Genomic DNA, 16,680 nt, shown 5'->3' on the forward strand with positions numbered 1-16,680 from the left:
CAGATGTCCTATTACTGTCTAACCCTAAACGAAGCCCGCACCCTTCTGCTTGCAGTGTTCTCGTTTCTCAGAGTCTCTGCTTGCCTCTTTGTGCAAACGCAATATAATTACTGGACTTCAAATTCCGTATAGTACTGGCTTCTTGAAGTGTATTATTTAATTATCCTTCATTAAAATATTTTCAGCTCTTTCTGGAGTTATACACTACCTCTTTTCATCAAATAAAAAATGACCCTCTTCTCAATTTTCATGATTTGAGAGGTAAACACAGGCCATTTTCTTACTTAATGAAGATGTACACTTGCCTCTTTGACACATGGCATGCGAACTCTTGAAGTAGCAATAGCAGCAAAATAGATACTGGCAGGTCTTTACTTAATATTAGTCCAAATAGAGACACAGCCATAATAACACTTTTCTTTCATATAAAAATTTGTTAAAATCTCAAATACACAAAGAATAACGGTATTTTTTAATATCACTGACCAGCTCAGCTCGAGAACATTATACACAGCTCCAGTAGCACAGCAAGGGTGTCTTGAGCTGTAATCCTAGCAATAAAAATGGCGCCTCGGCTTCCAGATGGACAGTAAAATAATGGGCGCAGCGAGTCCTTGAGTCCCTGGAACGTGCTGGGCAACATCCTGTGATTCTGGGCAATCACTTAATCTCTCTCTGCCTACAACCAAAATAAAATAATCTACGTTGTGTAATGATATGCGCTGCTCATGTAAAGAGCTTCAATGCCCGTGGGCTGAGTTCGCGTTATGTAAAACTTCAAAAAATAAAAGAACCTCCTAAAAAAATGGCAAGAAAAAAAAACATAATGTTAAGTGCGACCCTGCCCAACTCAGGTTACTCTTAGTGCAATGCGGAATCGCTAACTCGGCAAAACTAATGACTTTACAGCACAAGTCCGCAACGCAGCTCCCAGAACCCTGCCGCTTTTCTCAGGATGCTGAAGTCCCTGTGATCTCCTGGGCGTGGAGTACAGTGGACCTTTCACCGGTGGCTGACAATTCATAATCTTGATATTGTGAGTCATTTACACGTTAGTAAATATAATAAAATCCCGTGACTAATAATTATATATACAGGGAGTGCAGAATTATTAGGCAAATGAGTATTTTGACCACATCATCCTCTTTATGCATGTTGTCTTACTCCAAGCTGTATAGGCTCGAAAGCCTACTACCAATTAAGCATATTAGGTGATGTGCATCTCTGTAATGAGAAGGGGTGTGGTCTAATGACATCAACACCCTATATCAGGTGTGCATAATTATTAGGCAACTTCCTTTCCTTTGGCAAAATGGGTCAAAAGAAGGACTTGACAGGCTCAGAAAAGTCAAAAATAGTGAGATATCTTGCAAAGGGATGCAGCACTCTTAAAATTGCAAAGCTTCTGAAGCGTGATCATCGAACAATCAAGCGTTTTATTCAAAATAGTCAACAGGGTCGCAAGAAGCGTGTGGAAAAACCAAGGCGCAAAATAACTGCCCATGAACTGAGAAAAGTCAAGCGTGCAGCTGCCACGATGCCACTTGCCACTTGCCACCAGTTTGGCCATATTTCAGAGCTGCAACATCACTGGAGTGCCCAAAAGCACAAGGTGTGCAATACTCAGAGACATGGCCAAGGTAAGAAAGGCTGAAAGACGACCACCACTGAACAAGACACACAAGCTGAAACGTCAAGACTGGGCCAAGAAATATCTCAAGACTGATTATTCTAAGGTTTTATGGACTGATGAAATGAGAGTGAGTCTTGATGGGCCAGATGGATGGGCCCGTGGCTGGATTGGTAAAGGGCAGAGAGCTCCAGTCCGACTCAGACGCCAGCAAGGTGGAGGTGGAGTACTGTTTTGGGCTGGTATCATCAAAGATGAGCTTGTGGGGCCTTTTCGGGTTGAGGATGGAGTCAAGCTCAACTCCCAGTCCTACTGCCAGTTCCTGGAAGACACCTTCTTCAAGCAGTGGTACAGGAAGAAGTCTGCATCCTTCAAGAAAAACATGATTTTCATGCAGGACAATGCTCCATCACACGCCTCCAAGTACTCCACAGCGTGGCTGGCAAGAAAGGGTATAAAACAAGGAAATCTAATGACATGGCCTCCTTGATCACCTGATCTGAACCCCATTGAGAACCTGTGGTCCATCATCAAATGTGAGATTTACAAGGAGGGAAAACAGTACACCTCTCTGAACAGTGTCTGGGAGGCTGTGGTTGCTGCTGCACGCAATGTTGATGGTGAACAGATCAAAACACTGACAGAATCCATGGATGGCAGGCTTTTGAGTGTCCTTGCAAAGAAAGGTGGCTATATTGGTCACTGATTTGTTTTTGTTTTGTTTTTGAATGTCAGAAATGTATATTTGTGAATGTTGAGATGTTATATTGGTTTCACTGGTAATAATAAATAATTGAAATGGGTATATATTTTTTTTTGTTAAGTTGCCTAATAATTATGCACAGTAATAGTCACCTGCACACACAGATATCCCCCTAACATAGCTAAAACTAAAAACAAACTAAAAACTACTCCCAAAAATATTCAGCTTTGATATTAATGAGTTTTTTGGGTTCATTGAGAACATGGTTGTTGTTCAATAATAAAATTAATCCTCAAAAATACAACTTGCCTAATAATTCTGCACTCCCTGTATATCGTGAAAGTTGAATAGGTTAAATAAGGAGAGTGGGCAACTTTCTACTATCACTTGCCAGGACACACAGCGTGTGTGGACAGCAGGCCCGGTTCTACCGGGTGAGCCAGGTGGGCTAGGCCCACCCAAACATGACCTTTGGCCCTCCCAGTAACAGCAAAAGAGACCACGGAGAAAGAACCTGTTAAGTGCTTCCTCCATGTCAGCAAATGTGATTTTTTTGTTTCATATTTTTTTCACTTTAATTATCAGTAGGGGTTCAATAAGAAATCTCTAGAATACATTTTATAGTGCAATTTTTTTAATAATAGCTGTTTAACTTTTTTACTGATAGGGAGAAAAATACCGCCTTTAGATTATTTTTCTACTGTCTGAGACAAAAATCTGGGCATGTCCGTAAAAAGAAAACAGTTCAGTGGCAAGCTTAGCTCATGTCTGAGGCAAGCTGCGGTGGGGAGGTTTGCTTTGGGGAAGAGGAGACGGGAGTTTACCTGCCAGCCATGCCTGCCAGAGCCCAGGTTGTAGGCTACCTCCAGATTTGTCAAAAATTGGGCACACATTAGTTCATCCAAACGCACCCTTGGCTCATCCAGATATAAATTCCTGAAACCGGGCCTGGTAGAAAGACACTGCATGCGTGGACCCACTGCGCATGCACCAGAGGACATTTGTTGAGGAGTTGATGGCTGTGGCTGCCTAGTTTTCTGATTGCTCGGAGTCACACATTGCACTGACAAATAATTACACTGGGTGCCCGAAAAAAACAACTCCTGCTAATCTCAGAGGAGCTCTTAAATTGTGTGATAAAATGCTTCAGTGTGGGAATGGCTAAAGCGTTTAATTAATCTGACCCGTGATATGTGGCACTTGGCAGTTCGGTGTTACTATTTTTTAAAATTAATATCTGGGTAGTACTCACAACACATTGGCATATCCATGGGAAGAGTAATCCCTTTAGACTTGCATCAGAATCACTGACACCCCAGTTGTGGACAAGTTAGAAACTGTAGAACCAGGAGGCATGGTTTTTAAGGCCGGCTTTCACTTTGACCAAACTGTGTGCTCTTAAGCAATCACTTTTTTACCTCATTCCTTAACTCCCTTTTGGCTAAGATTAGGAGTACTTAAAAGCAATGTAATAGCTGCTTGCAAGTGCGTGGTTTAAAAAGGACTGATATTGGGGGCATGGCCACGGGCGTCAAGATGGTGGTCGCACTCTAAGAGTACTCCGGACCCCTCCATCATCCACCAGGCATCGGCCCGCCGTTCCTGCACCCGACCGACCTTTCTTGCCTGTGCCCCACATGCGCAAAGACCCGCTGCAGTGGTGTGGGGAGGTGTGCCCTCGATTGGGGTGTGACGGAGCTGGAGACGGGGATCGGCCGGGTGAGGCCGGCACTGGCAGCGCGCTCTGGGCCGGCCGGAGGAGGCGGGGTCCCTGTGGAGCCGCGGCAACCGTTGGGGGCAACGTGCAGCAAGAGCAGCGGCGTCCTGCAGTGAAAGGGGCGCCGCTGGCCCCATAAACGAACCAGGCCACATTCCGTGGCAGAGATGGAGAGGAGGGCCCCGCCCCCGGTGTCCGCGGCTTGAGGCCTGTGCCGCAGCCTGGGGGCGTGCAGAGGCAAGAGAGGCCTACGGCACGTGGCGCGGACGGGCCCGATGTCCTCGTGGGCCCGCGCGTAGAGACGAGCGGACCTCCTTGCCGACCAGAGGAGAGGCAGTGAAGAGTGCTGGTGCAGGTGGCTGGTTGGCGCCACGTAGGAAAGCGCCAACCCCGGCAGAAGAGGGGACAGGCCCGTGGAGCACCGGGAGAGAGGCGCTGAGAGGCCGTGTGAGGTCCAGAGGTTGGCGGCTGCCCCCCCCCTGAGGATACTGGGACATCGCTGCGACAGGGACGGCCCAGGGGAAACTCCTGAAGCATAAAACTGATGTATGTGGGCCCCCGGGGGTGGCATGGCCTGGAATTATCTGTTCTACACTTGTCCTACACTTGGAGGGGCAGTGGGGGACAGCAGGCAGCCAAGAAGTGAGCGAACGACCCCGGCGCGCAAAACGTGGATCGACTGGTAGAGTGACAAAGAGCAGGAAGCCCCGACTGGGGCAAAGGCAGGCCCCCGGTGGAGAGTTGTGGTGATGGAGAGGTCCACTGAGGTGGGGGCAGCAAGATTTAGTGCCTGAGAAGGTGGGCAGACGGCCCAGGGGTGATCCGACCTCGCATCAAGACACAGACTGGCGGTGGACATGGGGAAAGATAGGGCAAGTAAGCAGCCACCCGCGTCGCAGCAACGCATTGACCAGTTCGCCAGGCAGCCTGCCTTGCGGGCGGTAGGCGAGCTGGTGTCAGAGACCACCCCGGCGGAAGGGGTCAACATGATCCTACAAGCCATCCAGTCTTTGCAGCTGGCGGTCGAGGCCAAGGTTGGTGAGGTGCGAGAAGATGTGGGCCTGCTGCGACAGGATTTGCAAGTGGCAGTGGGACGCATTACAGAAGTGGAAGGCCGGGTCTCCCAGGCAGAAGATAAAATCATGGACCACAAGGCCAAAGTTGCCTAGCTGCAGACCCGCACGGGGAGCTCCACCATAGAGCAGAAGACGCGGAAAACCGCTTCAGGCGTAACAAACTGCGCTTCGTGGGTTTCCTGGAGGGCGCGGAGGAGAATGACGCAATAGCTTTTCTGGAGAACTGGATCAAATCATGGGTCCCGGCTCAGAAACTCTCCCCTTGGTTTGCGGTCGAACGAGCTGACAGGGCCTTGATGCCCCGGCCTCACAGGGTGGACCTCGGCGGCCTATGATTGCACGATTCCTTAACTTCAAGGACCGGGATTTAATCCTTAGAGAGGCCAGAGCGCAACCGGACCTCCGCTGGGACAATCACAAGATCATTATTTTTCCAGACTACACTCGCGTGGTGCAAGCCAAGCGATGTTCCTATGAAGGAGTTAAACAGAAACTCAGAGCGCTGCAATTGACTTATATGCTTCTCTTCCCGGCACGCCTTAAGGTCCTCATGGGCGGGAAAGCTTTCTTTGACTCGCCGGAGACCGCATGGGACTGGCTTACGGAAGAACATCGAGTGACACGACGGGGCCCTCCCCGACCGGGAGATGGCTGCCCAGTGTCGGACCCCGGCAGACCCCTGGGTGCACCGGGGGGGCGCAAGCGCACCCGTTCTCGCTGGAGGAGACGGAGTGGCCTGGGTGGTGCACACGAGGCAGAGAGACAACCGAGTTCAAGCCCCTCTCGGGGTGGAAACATGTCAGGAGACCCCAGCCAATGGGGGCCTGGCCGAAGCTTCCGAGGGGGAGCACCTTAGCCAGTTCCCCCTGCTCCCTTGAACCTGACACACAGACGCATGGTATTGCGGGGAGGCCGGGATGGGGATATGTTCCCTAGTGTAGGGCGCACAGCGGCAGGGAGCCAGATTGCAGAACTCCGACTGAAAGGAGGGACCACCACTCCAAGCTTGTAGTTGACACGTTGTTAGCAAAGTTTAGGGTAACAGATGCTTCTGGGTTGGAAGTATGGGGTGGGGGGCAGTTGGGGGGTCATGCGGGTACAGTTGACTACAGTTGTTTATTATGGGGTTTGTGTTGCTTTTTTATGCCCTTGCTAGGCTGGTCGTGGAGGAACACCCGAACAGGCACACCTCTCATAATGCTATTATCGCCTTGCACAAGCTGGAGCAGACTAACCGGGTCCTCTCCTGGAACGTAAACGGGCTCCTCAACAAAATTAAGCGATCAGCAGTGTTCTCTTTTATTCGTCGTTTTGCCCCATTGTAAAGAAATGGCTCCCTGTTGCAGTTACCCCCCACCTTTTGCCTGATACTGATGCTGACTTGACTGAGAAGTGTGCTGGGACCCTGCTAACCAGGCCCCAGCACCAGTGTTCTTTCACCTAAAATGTACCATTGTTTCCACAATTGGCACAACCCTGGCACCTAGGTAAGTCCCTTGTAACTGGTACCCCTGGTACCAAGGGCCCTGATGCCAGGGAAGGTCTCTAAGGGCTGCAGCATGTCTTATGCCACCCTAGGGACCCCTCACTCAGCACAGACACACTGCTTGCCATCTTGTGTGTGCTGGTGGGGAGAAAATGACTAAGTCGACATGGCACTCCCCTCAGGGTGCCATGCCAACCTCACACTGCCTGTGGCATAGGTAAGTCACCCCTCTAGCAGGCCTTACAGCCCTAAGGCAGGGTGCACTATACCACAGGTGAGGGCATATGTGCATGAGCACTATGCCCCTACAGTGCCTAAGCAAAACCTTAGACATTGTAAGTGCAGGGTAGCCATAAGAGTATATGGGCTGGGAGTCTGTCAAAAACGAACTCCACAGCTCCATAATGGCTACACTGAAAACTGGGAAGTTTGGTATCAAACTTCTCAGAATAATAAACCCACACTGATGCCAGTGCTGGATTTATTAAAAAATGCACACAGAGGGCATCTTAGAGATACCCCCTGCATTTTACCCAATTGTTCAGTGCAGGACTGACTGGTCTCTGCCAGCCTGCTGCTGAGAGACGAGTTTCTGACCCCATGCGGTGAGAGCCTTTGTGCTCTCTGAGGACAGAAACAAAGCCTGCTCTGGGTGAAGGTGCTTCACACCTCCCCCCTCCAGGAACTGTAACACCTAGCAGTGAGCTTCAAAGGCTCAAGCTTCGTGTTACAATGCCCCAGGGCACTCCAGCTAGTGGAGATGCCCGCCTCCTGGACACAGCCCCCACTTTTGGCGGCAAGTCCAGGAGGAGATAATGAGAAAAACAAGGAGGAGTCACTGGCCAGTCAGGACAGCCCCTAAGGTGTCCTGAGCTGAGGTGACTCTGACTTTTAGAAATCCTCCATCTTGCAGATGGAGGATTCCCCCAATAGGGATAGGAATGTGACCCCCTCCCCTTGGGAGGAGGCACAAAGAGGGTGTACCCACCCTCAGGGCTAGTAGCCATTGGCTACTAACCCCCCAGACCTAAACACGCCCTTAAATTTAGTATTTAAGGGCTCCCCTGAACCTAAGAATTTAGATTCCTGCAACTTACCGAAGAAGAAGACTGCTGAGCTGAAAACCCCTGCAGAAGAAGAAAGAAGACACCAACTGCTTTGGCCCCAGTCCTACCGGCCTGTCTCCTGCCTTCTAAAGAAACCTGCTCCAGCGACGCTTTCTCCAGGACCAGCGACCTCTGAATCCTCAGAGGACTGCCCTGCTTCAAGAGGAATAAGAAACTCCCGAGGACAGCGGCCCTGTTCCAAAAAGACTGCAACTTTGTTTCAGAGGAGCAGATTTAAAGACCCCTGCAATCCCCGCAAGAAGCGTGAGACTTGCAACACTGCACCCGGCGACCCGACTCGACTGGTGGAGAACCAACACCTCAGGGAGGACCCCCCAGCGACTCCGAGACTGTGAGTAACCAAAGTTGTCCCCCCTGAGCCCCCACAGCGACGCCTGCAGAGGGAATCCCCAGGCTCCCCCTGACCGCGACTGCCTGACTCTAAAATCCCGACGGCTGGAAAAGACCCTGCACCCGCAGCCCCCAGCACCTGAAGGATCGGAACTCCAGTGCAGGAGTGACCCCCAGGAGGCCCTCTCCCTTGCCCAGGTGGTGGCTACCCCGAGGAGCCCCCCCCCTTGCCTGCCTGCATCGCTGAAGAGACCCCTTGGTCTCCCATTGATTTACATTGGAAACCCGACGCTTGTTTGCACACTGCACCCGGCCGCCCCAGTGCCGCTGAGGGTGTACTTTTTGTGTGAGCTTGTGTCCCCCCCGGTGCCCTACAAAACCCCCCTGGTCTGCCCTCCGAAGACGCGGGTACTTACCTGCTGGCAGACTGGAACCGGGGCACCCCCTTCTCTCCATTGAAGCCTATTCGTTTTGGGCACCACTTTGAACTCTGCACCTGACCGGCCCTGAGCTGCTGGTGTGGTGACTTTGGGGTTGCTCTGAACCCCCAACGGTGGGCTACCTTGGACCCCAATCTTAACCCCGTAGGTGGTTTACTTACCTGCAAAACCTAACAATACTTTACCTCCCCCAGGAACTGTAAAAATTGCAGTGTCCACTTTTAAAACAGCTAAATATGTTTTATGTAAAAAGTATATATGCTACTGTAATTATTCAAAGTTCCTAAAGTACTTACCTGCAATACCTTTCAAATGAGATATTACATGTAGAATTTGAACCTGTGGTTCTTAAAATAAACTAAGAAAAGATATTTTTCTATAACAAAAACCTATTGGCCTGGAATTGTTTCTGAGTGTGTGTTCCTCATGTATTGCCTGTGTGTATGTACAACAAATGCTTAACACTACTCCTTTGATAAGCCTACTGCTCGACCACACTACAACAAAATAGAGCATTAGTATTATCTCTTTTTGGCACTATCTTACCTCTAAGGGGAACCCTTGGACTCTGTGCATACTATTCCTTACCTTGAAATAGTGCATACAGAGCCAATTTCCTACATTGGTGGATCAGCGGTGGGGTACAAGACTTTGCATTTGCTGGACTACTCAGCCAATACCTGATCACACGACAAATTCCAAAAATTTTCATTAGAAATTGATTTTTGCAATTTGAACTATTTTTCCAAATTCTTAAAAGACCTGCTAGGGCCTTGTGTTAGTCCCTGTTTAGCATTTCCTTTTAGAGTTTAAAAGTTTTGTGAAAGTTTGAATTAGAACCTAGAACTAGTTTTAGATTCTTAAAAAGTATTCCAACTTTTAGAAGCATAATGTCTAGTACAGAGATGAATGTGGTGGAACTCGACACCACCCCTTACCTCCATCTTAAGATGAGGGAGCTAAGGTCACTCTGTAAAATAAAGAAAATAACAATGGGCCCCAGGCCTTCCAAACTACAGCTCCAGGAGCTTTTGGCAGAGTTTGAAAAGGCCAACCCCTCTGAGGATGGCAACACAGAGGATGAAGATAGTGACTTGGAGGAAAATTCCCCCCTACCAGTCCTAACTAGGGAGAACAGGGCCTCTCAAGCCCTGTCTCCAAATATAGTAGTCAGAGATGCTGCTTCCCTCACAGGAGGGACCAACATCTCTGAAATCACTGAGGATAACTCCAGTGAAGAGGACATCCAGCTAGCCAGGATGGCCAAAAGATTGGCTTTGGAAAGACAGATCCTAGCCATAGAAAGGGAAAGACAAGAGATGGGCCTAGGACCCATCAATGGTGGCAGCAACATAACTAGGGTCAGAGATTCTCCTGACATGTTAAAAATCCCTAAAGGGATTGTGACTAAATATGAAGATGGTGATGACATTACCAAATGGTTCACAACTTTTGAGAGGGCTTGTGTAACCAGAAAAGTGAACAAATCTCACTGGGGTGCTCTCCTTTGGGAAATGTTCACTGGAAAGTGTAGGGATAGACTCCTCACACTCTCTGGAAAAGATGCAGAATCTTATGACCTCATGAAGGGAACCCTGATTGAGGGCTTTGGATTCTCCACTGAGGAGTATAGAATTAGATTCAGGGGGGCTCAAAAATCCTCGAGCCAGACCTGGGTTGATTTTGTAGACTACTCAGTGTAAACACTGGATGGTTGGGTAACTGGAAATGAAGTGCATGACTATGTTGGGCTTTATAATTTGTTTACGAAAGAACACATTTTAAGTAACTGCTTCAATGAAAAGTTGCATCAGTATCTGGTAGACCTAGGTCCAATTTCTCCCCAAGAATTGGGAAAGAAGGCAGACCACTGGGTCAAGACTAGGGTAACCAAAACTTCCACTGGGGGTGACCAAAAGAAAGGGGTTACAAAGCCTCCCCAGGAGAAAGTGTGTGACACTAGAAATAAAGAAAAAGAGTCCTCTGTAGGCCCTCAAAAACCAGACCAGGTGGGTGGGCCCCAAGACACAACCCAAAACAAAGGTGGGTACCAGGGTAAGAACTGGGATGCCACTAAGGCATGGTGCCATAACTGTAGACAGACAGGGCACCACACCAAGGACACTTCTTGTCCCAAAAACAAACCCCCTAGCAAAATCCCAGGGGTGACCAGTGTAGCCATTGGGGATGACTCCTCAGAAGAGGAGGTCTTCATAGCCTTCAACTGGAAAAAGGGCCCAACAGGTGAGTTGGAGATTCCAGAGGGAAGTAGACACTGCCACCACCTACTGGTGAATTGAATCCCAGCCACTGCCCTGAGAGACACTTGTGCCAGTCACACTATTGTGCATGACAGGCTGGTGTTCTCAAACCAGTACATCCCAGGTGAGACTGCCAGAGTAAGAGTTAGCCCAGACAGGGTCACTGATAGGCCTGTGGCTTTTGTGCCCATAGAAGTGGGTGGGACCTTTAGCTGGAGAAGGGTGGTAGTCAGTACAGACCTCCCCCTTGATTGTCTCCTTGGAAATGACTACCCAGAGGTTAGTCAGAGCCCAAGAGAGGAACTGGTCCAGTGCCAGTCCTCTCCCAAGGATTCTGGAGGTCCTGCCCCTGCAGTAACTGCAAGCAGGCCCCAGAAGAAAAAGAAAAGAAAACAGTGTAGGAAGGGTGGACAACCTTTAGCCAAGGTTCCAGCAAGCCAAGGAGATTCTGTTCCAGTAGGGGAGAACTCCAAAAGTGGCACTGATAAAGTCCAACCTGACCCACAAGAAGTCCTGGCTAGTAAGGCAACTGTTAAGCCTGAGTGGGTGGCTCCTCAGCTAACAGAAGAAAGAGTGGAAGAAGGGTGTTTACTACAAGATGTGTTAACCCCCCACTCTAATGCAGCAGACAGGCTCCCTGGACCCAAAAAAGCATGTAACTGAGCCCCTTCCCTTGTAGGTGAAGAGCTAAAGGTGTGGTTCTGGGCACTGACAGCTGTCAGTGGCCTCTGCTGGGTGTTAGCCTTTATGGCTGCACTATCCTTGGCATGGTGGTCTGACCCCATGCCAAATAGCAAGTTAGGACCCCTGACCCTGTTGGTCATGGTGGGGTTACTCCAGCTCTGGGTAACCTCTTTGGGTAAGCTAGGGGTGACCCTGGCTAAGATAAGATTAGATGAGGTGGATACCTCTAACCCCAAAATAGAGAGAATGGGTGAAGACAGTAAAAGAACAGACGAGAGGCAATTCAGACTAGGTCCTATCACTGTGGAAGTGGGTCAGTTCCCAGGAGGGAATGACCTGAACAGGAGGATTTAAGGCAGAGTAGGCCCTGCAACAAACCAGCCTATTTCCTCTACTCTTCCTCGCCTGACAGACTAGGAAGACTCTCCCAGCTTTGGCTGAGTCTCCTGGCCTGTGGGCTGGGGGGGGCTTGTGTAAAGAAATGGCTCCCTGTTGCAGTTATCCCCCACCTTTTGCCTGATACTGATGCTGACTTGACTGAGAAGTGTGCTGGGACCCTGCTAACCAGGCCCCAGCACCAGTGTTCTTTCACCTAAAATGTACCATTGTTTCCACAATTGGCACAACCCTGGCACCTAGGTAAGTCCCTTGTAACTGGTACCCCTGGTACCAAGGGCCCTGATGCCAGGGAAGGTCTCTAAGGGCTGCAGCATGTCTTATGCCACCCTAGGGACCCCTCACTCAGCACAGACACACTGCTTGCCAGCTTGTGTGTGCTGGTGGGGAGAAAATGACTAAGTCGACATGGCACTCCCCTCAGGGTGCCATGCCAACCTCACACTGCCTGTGGCATAGGTAAGTCACCCCTCTAGCAGGCCTTACAGCCCTAAGGCAGGGTGCACTATACCACAGGTGAGGGCATATGTGCATGAGCACTATGCCCCTACAGTGTCTAAGCAAAACCTTAGACATTGTAAGTGCAGGGTAGCCATAAGAGTATATGGGCTGGGAGTCTGTCAAAAACGAACTCCACAGCTCCATAATGGCTACACTGAAAACTGGGAAGTTTGGTATCAAACTTCTCAGAATAATAAACCCACACTGATGCCAGTGTTGGATTTATTAAAAAATGCACACAGAGGGCATCTTAGAGATACCCCCTGTATTTTATCCAATTGTTCAGTGCAGGACTGACTGGTCTCTGCCAGCCTGCTGCTGAGAGACGAGTTTCTGACCCCATGCGGTGAGAGCCTTTGTGCTCTCTGAGGACAGAAACAAAGCCTGCTCTGGGTGGAGGTGCTTCACACCTCCCCCCTGCAGGAACTGTAACACCTAGCAGTGAGCTTCAAAGGCTCAAGCTTCGTGTTACAATGCCCCAGGGCACTCCAGCTAGTGGAGATGCCCGCCTCCTGGACACAGCCCCCACTTTTGGCGGCAAGTCCAGGAGGAGATAATGAGAAAAACAAGGAGGAGTCACTGGCCAGTCAGGACAGCCCCTAAGGTGTCCTGAGCTGAGGTGACTCTGACTTTTAGAAATCCTCCATCTTGCAGATGGAGGATTCCCCCAATAGGGATAGGAATGTGACCCCCTCTCCTTGGGAGGAGGCACAAAGAGGGTGTACCCACCCTCAGGGCTAGTAGCCATTGGCTACTAACCCCCCAGACCTAAACACGCCCTTAAATTTAGTATTTAAGGGCTCCCCTGAACCTAAGAATTTAGATTCCTGCAACTTACCAAAGAAGAAGACTGCTGAGCTGAAAACCCCTGCAGAAGAAGAAAGAAGACACCAACTGCTCTGGCCCCAGTCGTACCGGCCTGTCTCCTGCCTTCTAAAGAAACCTGCTCCAGCTACGCTTTCTCCAGGACCAGCGACCTCTGAATCCTCAGAGGACTGCCCTGCTTCAAGAGGAACAAGAAACTCCCGAGGACAGCGGCCCTATTCCAAAAAGACTGCAACTTTGTTTCAGAGAAGCAGATTTAAAGACCCCTGCAATCCCCACAAGAAGCGTGAGACTTGCAACACTGCACCCGGCGACCCTGACTCGACTGGTGGAGAACCAACACCTCAGGGAGGACCCCCCGGCGACTCCGAGACTGTGAGTAACCAAAGTTGTCCCCCCTGAGCCCCCACAGCGACGCCTGCAGAGGGAATCCCCAGGCTCCCCCTGACCGCGACTGCCTGACTCTAAAATCCCGACGGCTGGAAAAGACCCTGCACCCGCAGCCCCCAGCACCTGAAGGATCGGAACTCCAGTGCAGGAGTGACCCCCAGGAGGCCCTCTCCCTTGCCCAGGTGGTGGCTACCCCGAGGAGCCCCCCCCTTGCCTGCCTGCATCGCTGAAGAGACCCCTTGGTCTCCCATTGATTTACATTGGAAACCCAACGCTTGTTTGCACACTACACCCGGCCGCCCCAGTGCCGCTGAGGGTGTACTTTTTGTGTGAGCTTGTGTCCCCCCCGGTGCCCTACAAAACCCCCCTGGTCTGCCCTCCGAAGACGCGGGTACTTACCTGCTGGCAGACTGGAGCCGGGGCACCCCCTTCTCTCCATTGAAGCCTATGCGTTTTGGGCACCACTTTGAACTCTGCACCTGACCGGCCCTGAGCTGCTGGTGTGGTGACTTTGGGGTTGCTCTGAACCCCCAACGGTGGGCTACCTTGGACCCCAATCTTAACCCCGTAGGTGGTTTACTTACCTGCAAAACCTAACAATACTTTACCTCCCCCAGGAACTGTGAAAATTGCAGTGTCCACTTTAAAAACAGCTAAATGTGTTTTATGTAAAACGTATATATGCTACTGTAATTATTCAAAGTTCCTAAAGTACTTACCTGCAATACCTTTCAAATGAGATATTACATGTAGAATTTGAACCTGTGGTTCTTAAAATAAACTAAGAAAATATATTTTTCTATAACAAAAACTTATTGGCCTGGAATTGTTTCTGAGTGTGTGTTCCTCATTTATTGCCTGTGTGTATGTACAACAAATGCTTAACACTACTCCTTTGATAAGCCTACTGCTCGACCACACTACCACAAAATAGAGCATTAGTATTATCTCTTTTTGCCACTATCTTACCTCTAAGGGGAACCCTTGGACTCTGTGCATACTATTCCTTAACTTGAAATAGTGCATCCAGAGCCAATTTCCTACACCCATCCGTAGTCTTGCTACAGGAGACCCACCTTCGGAGTACTAGGTGCCCTATGCTCACGAGGGGGGCTCCAACAGAGTTTATCATGCAGGGTTCTCTAGGGGCTCGAGAGGCACGGCTGTTTTGCTGCACCGCTCCTTGCCCATGGTGGTGACGGTCACTCGGTCTGATCCACAGGGCCGATACGTGGTAGTCACTGAACTTCTCGGGAGCACCCAATCAATATACTCAGTATCTATTCCCCCTCGGGTGCACAGGGGCATCTCCTCATGCTGCTTAGAGTCGTGGTGGCAGGACTCCCCCTGGATCTCACCATATGGGGGTGGGTGGGGGGTTAACTCTGTTCTTCACCCGGAGATGGACACAGCCGGACCCTCGCCTTTAGGTTGAGTCTTTGGGGCGGCTGGGCTGCGTAAATGGGTAGACAGCCTTGGTCTCTGTGACGCGTGGCGGACTTGGCATCCCCATCGATGGCAATACACCCACACGTCGGCGGCACACCACACCCACGCCAGAATAGATCTCTTTTTTGTGCCGGCCCTTGATATTCCCCAAGTTACGGGAGTGGAGATAATCCCTCAGGGGGTCTTGGATCATGTGCCATTACTTCTTCGTTTATATGACGTTGACGCAGACGCTGGATGTGGCGACTTAATGCCTGGTACCTGCAAGACGATGATTACACCCAGGCTCTGGGAGAGCACCTCACAGACTACTTTACCTTTAATCTCTGGTCCGTATCATCCCCGGGTACGATCTGGGTGGCCTGTAAGGCCACTCTTAGGGAACATGCTAAGCATCTCCTTCGGGTGCGGGAGCGTACACGTCTTCAAAAAGTGTCGGCCCTTGAGGCCAGAGCGGTGAGTTTAGAGGGCCAGTTAATGATGCCATATTTTCATCTGTAGCGCGACACCTATCTCTAGTTAGGGAAGAGATTCAGCAACCTACTATCAAGGCAGCGAAGCACGTGGCGAGCGTCCTTAGCCCGCGTATACGCGTGGGGGACAAGAATGGCAAGCTCCTCCACTGGCTCAACACTAGAACAATGGCAAATAGAGTTGTGCCAGAGGTCGTCGACATTGGCGCCATCTCCCGGACGCCACACGAAATAGCACAGAGTTTCGCCACCTATTACAGGAAGCTCTATGAAGAGCGGCCCAGGCCCCAGGTTGAGAGAGAGGCCCCCTTGTTGAAGGAGGTGTCCTTTCCAGTGATTTCGATGATGGACAAACAGGATCTTGACGAGCCTCTAGGCCTTCAGGAGGTTGAGGAGGCTATATCGGAGCTGGCCACGGGGATGACTCCGGGCCCTGATGGTTTCCCGGCAGAGCTCTACACAAAGTTTCACGATATCCTTACCACCCCATCTGCTCACCATGTTTGAAGAGGCCGAAAGAAAGGAGGAGTCTCCCCCCCGGTCTAGATCTGGCCACCATAGTGGTGATCCCGAAGACTAGCCCCCCCTTGCGATGCTGTGCAGCTTACCGCCCCATCTCGCTGCTTAACACAGAACTTAAAATACTATCCACAGTCCTCGCAACAAGATTGAAAAGGGTGTTGCCCTCATTGATCCACCCGGACCAATGCGGCTTTATGCCGGCCAGGAGCACGAGACATTTTATCCGACGACAACACGTGGCCCTGGCCAACCGGAACCTGTTGACCTCTCCACTGGCACTTCTCCTGCTAGACTTTGAGAAGGCCTTTGATACAGTGGACTGGTCCTACCTTCAGCAAGTGCTGTTGAAAATCTGGCTTGGGCCACGATTTCGAGCCCTACTAGGACTCCAATACTCCAATCCAATGGCCTGGGTGCAGGTGAACAGGGTGGTGTCTGACCAATTCCCTATCCGCCGGGGTACACGTCAGGGGTGTCCCCTATCACTGCTCCTGTTCGCCCTGGCTATGGAGCTGGTGGCGAAACTTATCAGGGAGGACCCCTTGATTGAGGGCTGGTCATGGCCTACCGGGAGAGAAGACCGCATCGCACTATATGCGGATGACGTGGTTTTGTTCCTAGCCAACCCAGCTAGTAGCAGTCCTAGAGTGCTGCAACTGCTGGACCTGTT

General features: G+C 50.5%; 1 protein-coding gene across 1 annotated transcript in view; it reads left to right on the forward strand.

Moving 5' to 3' along the window:
• Positions 1-16,680, forward strand: part of OTOP3 (otopetrin 3) — an 87,297-nt gene that overhangs the window by 13,887 nt on the left and 56,730 nt on the right. The window lies entirely within an intron of this gene.

Source organism: Pleurodeles waltl, chromosome 7 (genome assembly GCF_031143425.1).
Source record: "Pleurodeles waltl isolate 20211129_DDA chromosome 7, aPleWal1.hap1.20221129, whole genome shotgun sequence".
Classification (NCBI taxonomy): Eukaryota; Metazoa; Chordata; class Amphibia; order Caudata; family Salamandridae; genus Pleurodeles; species Pleurodeles waltl.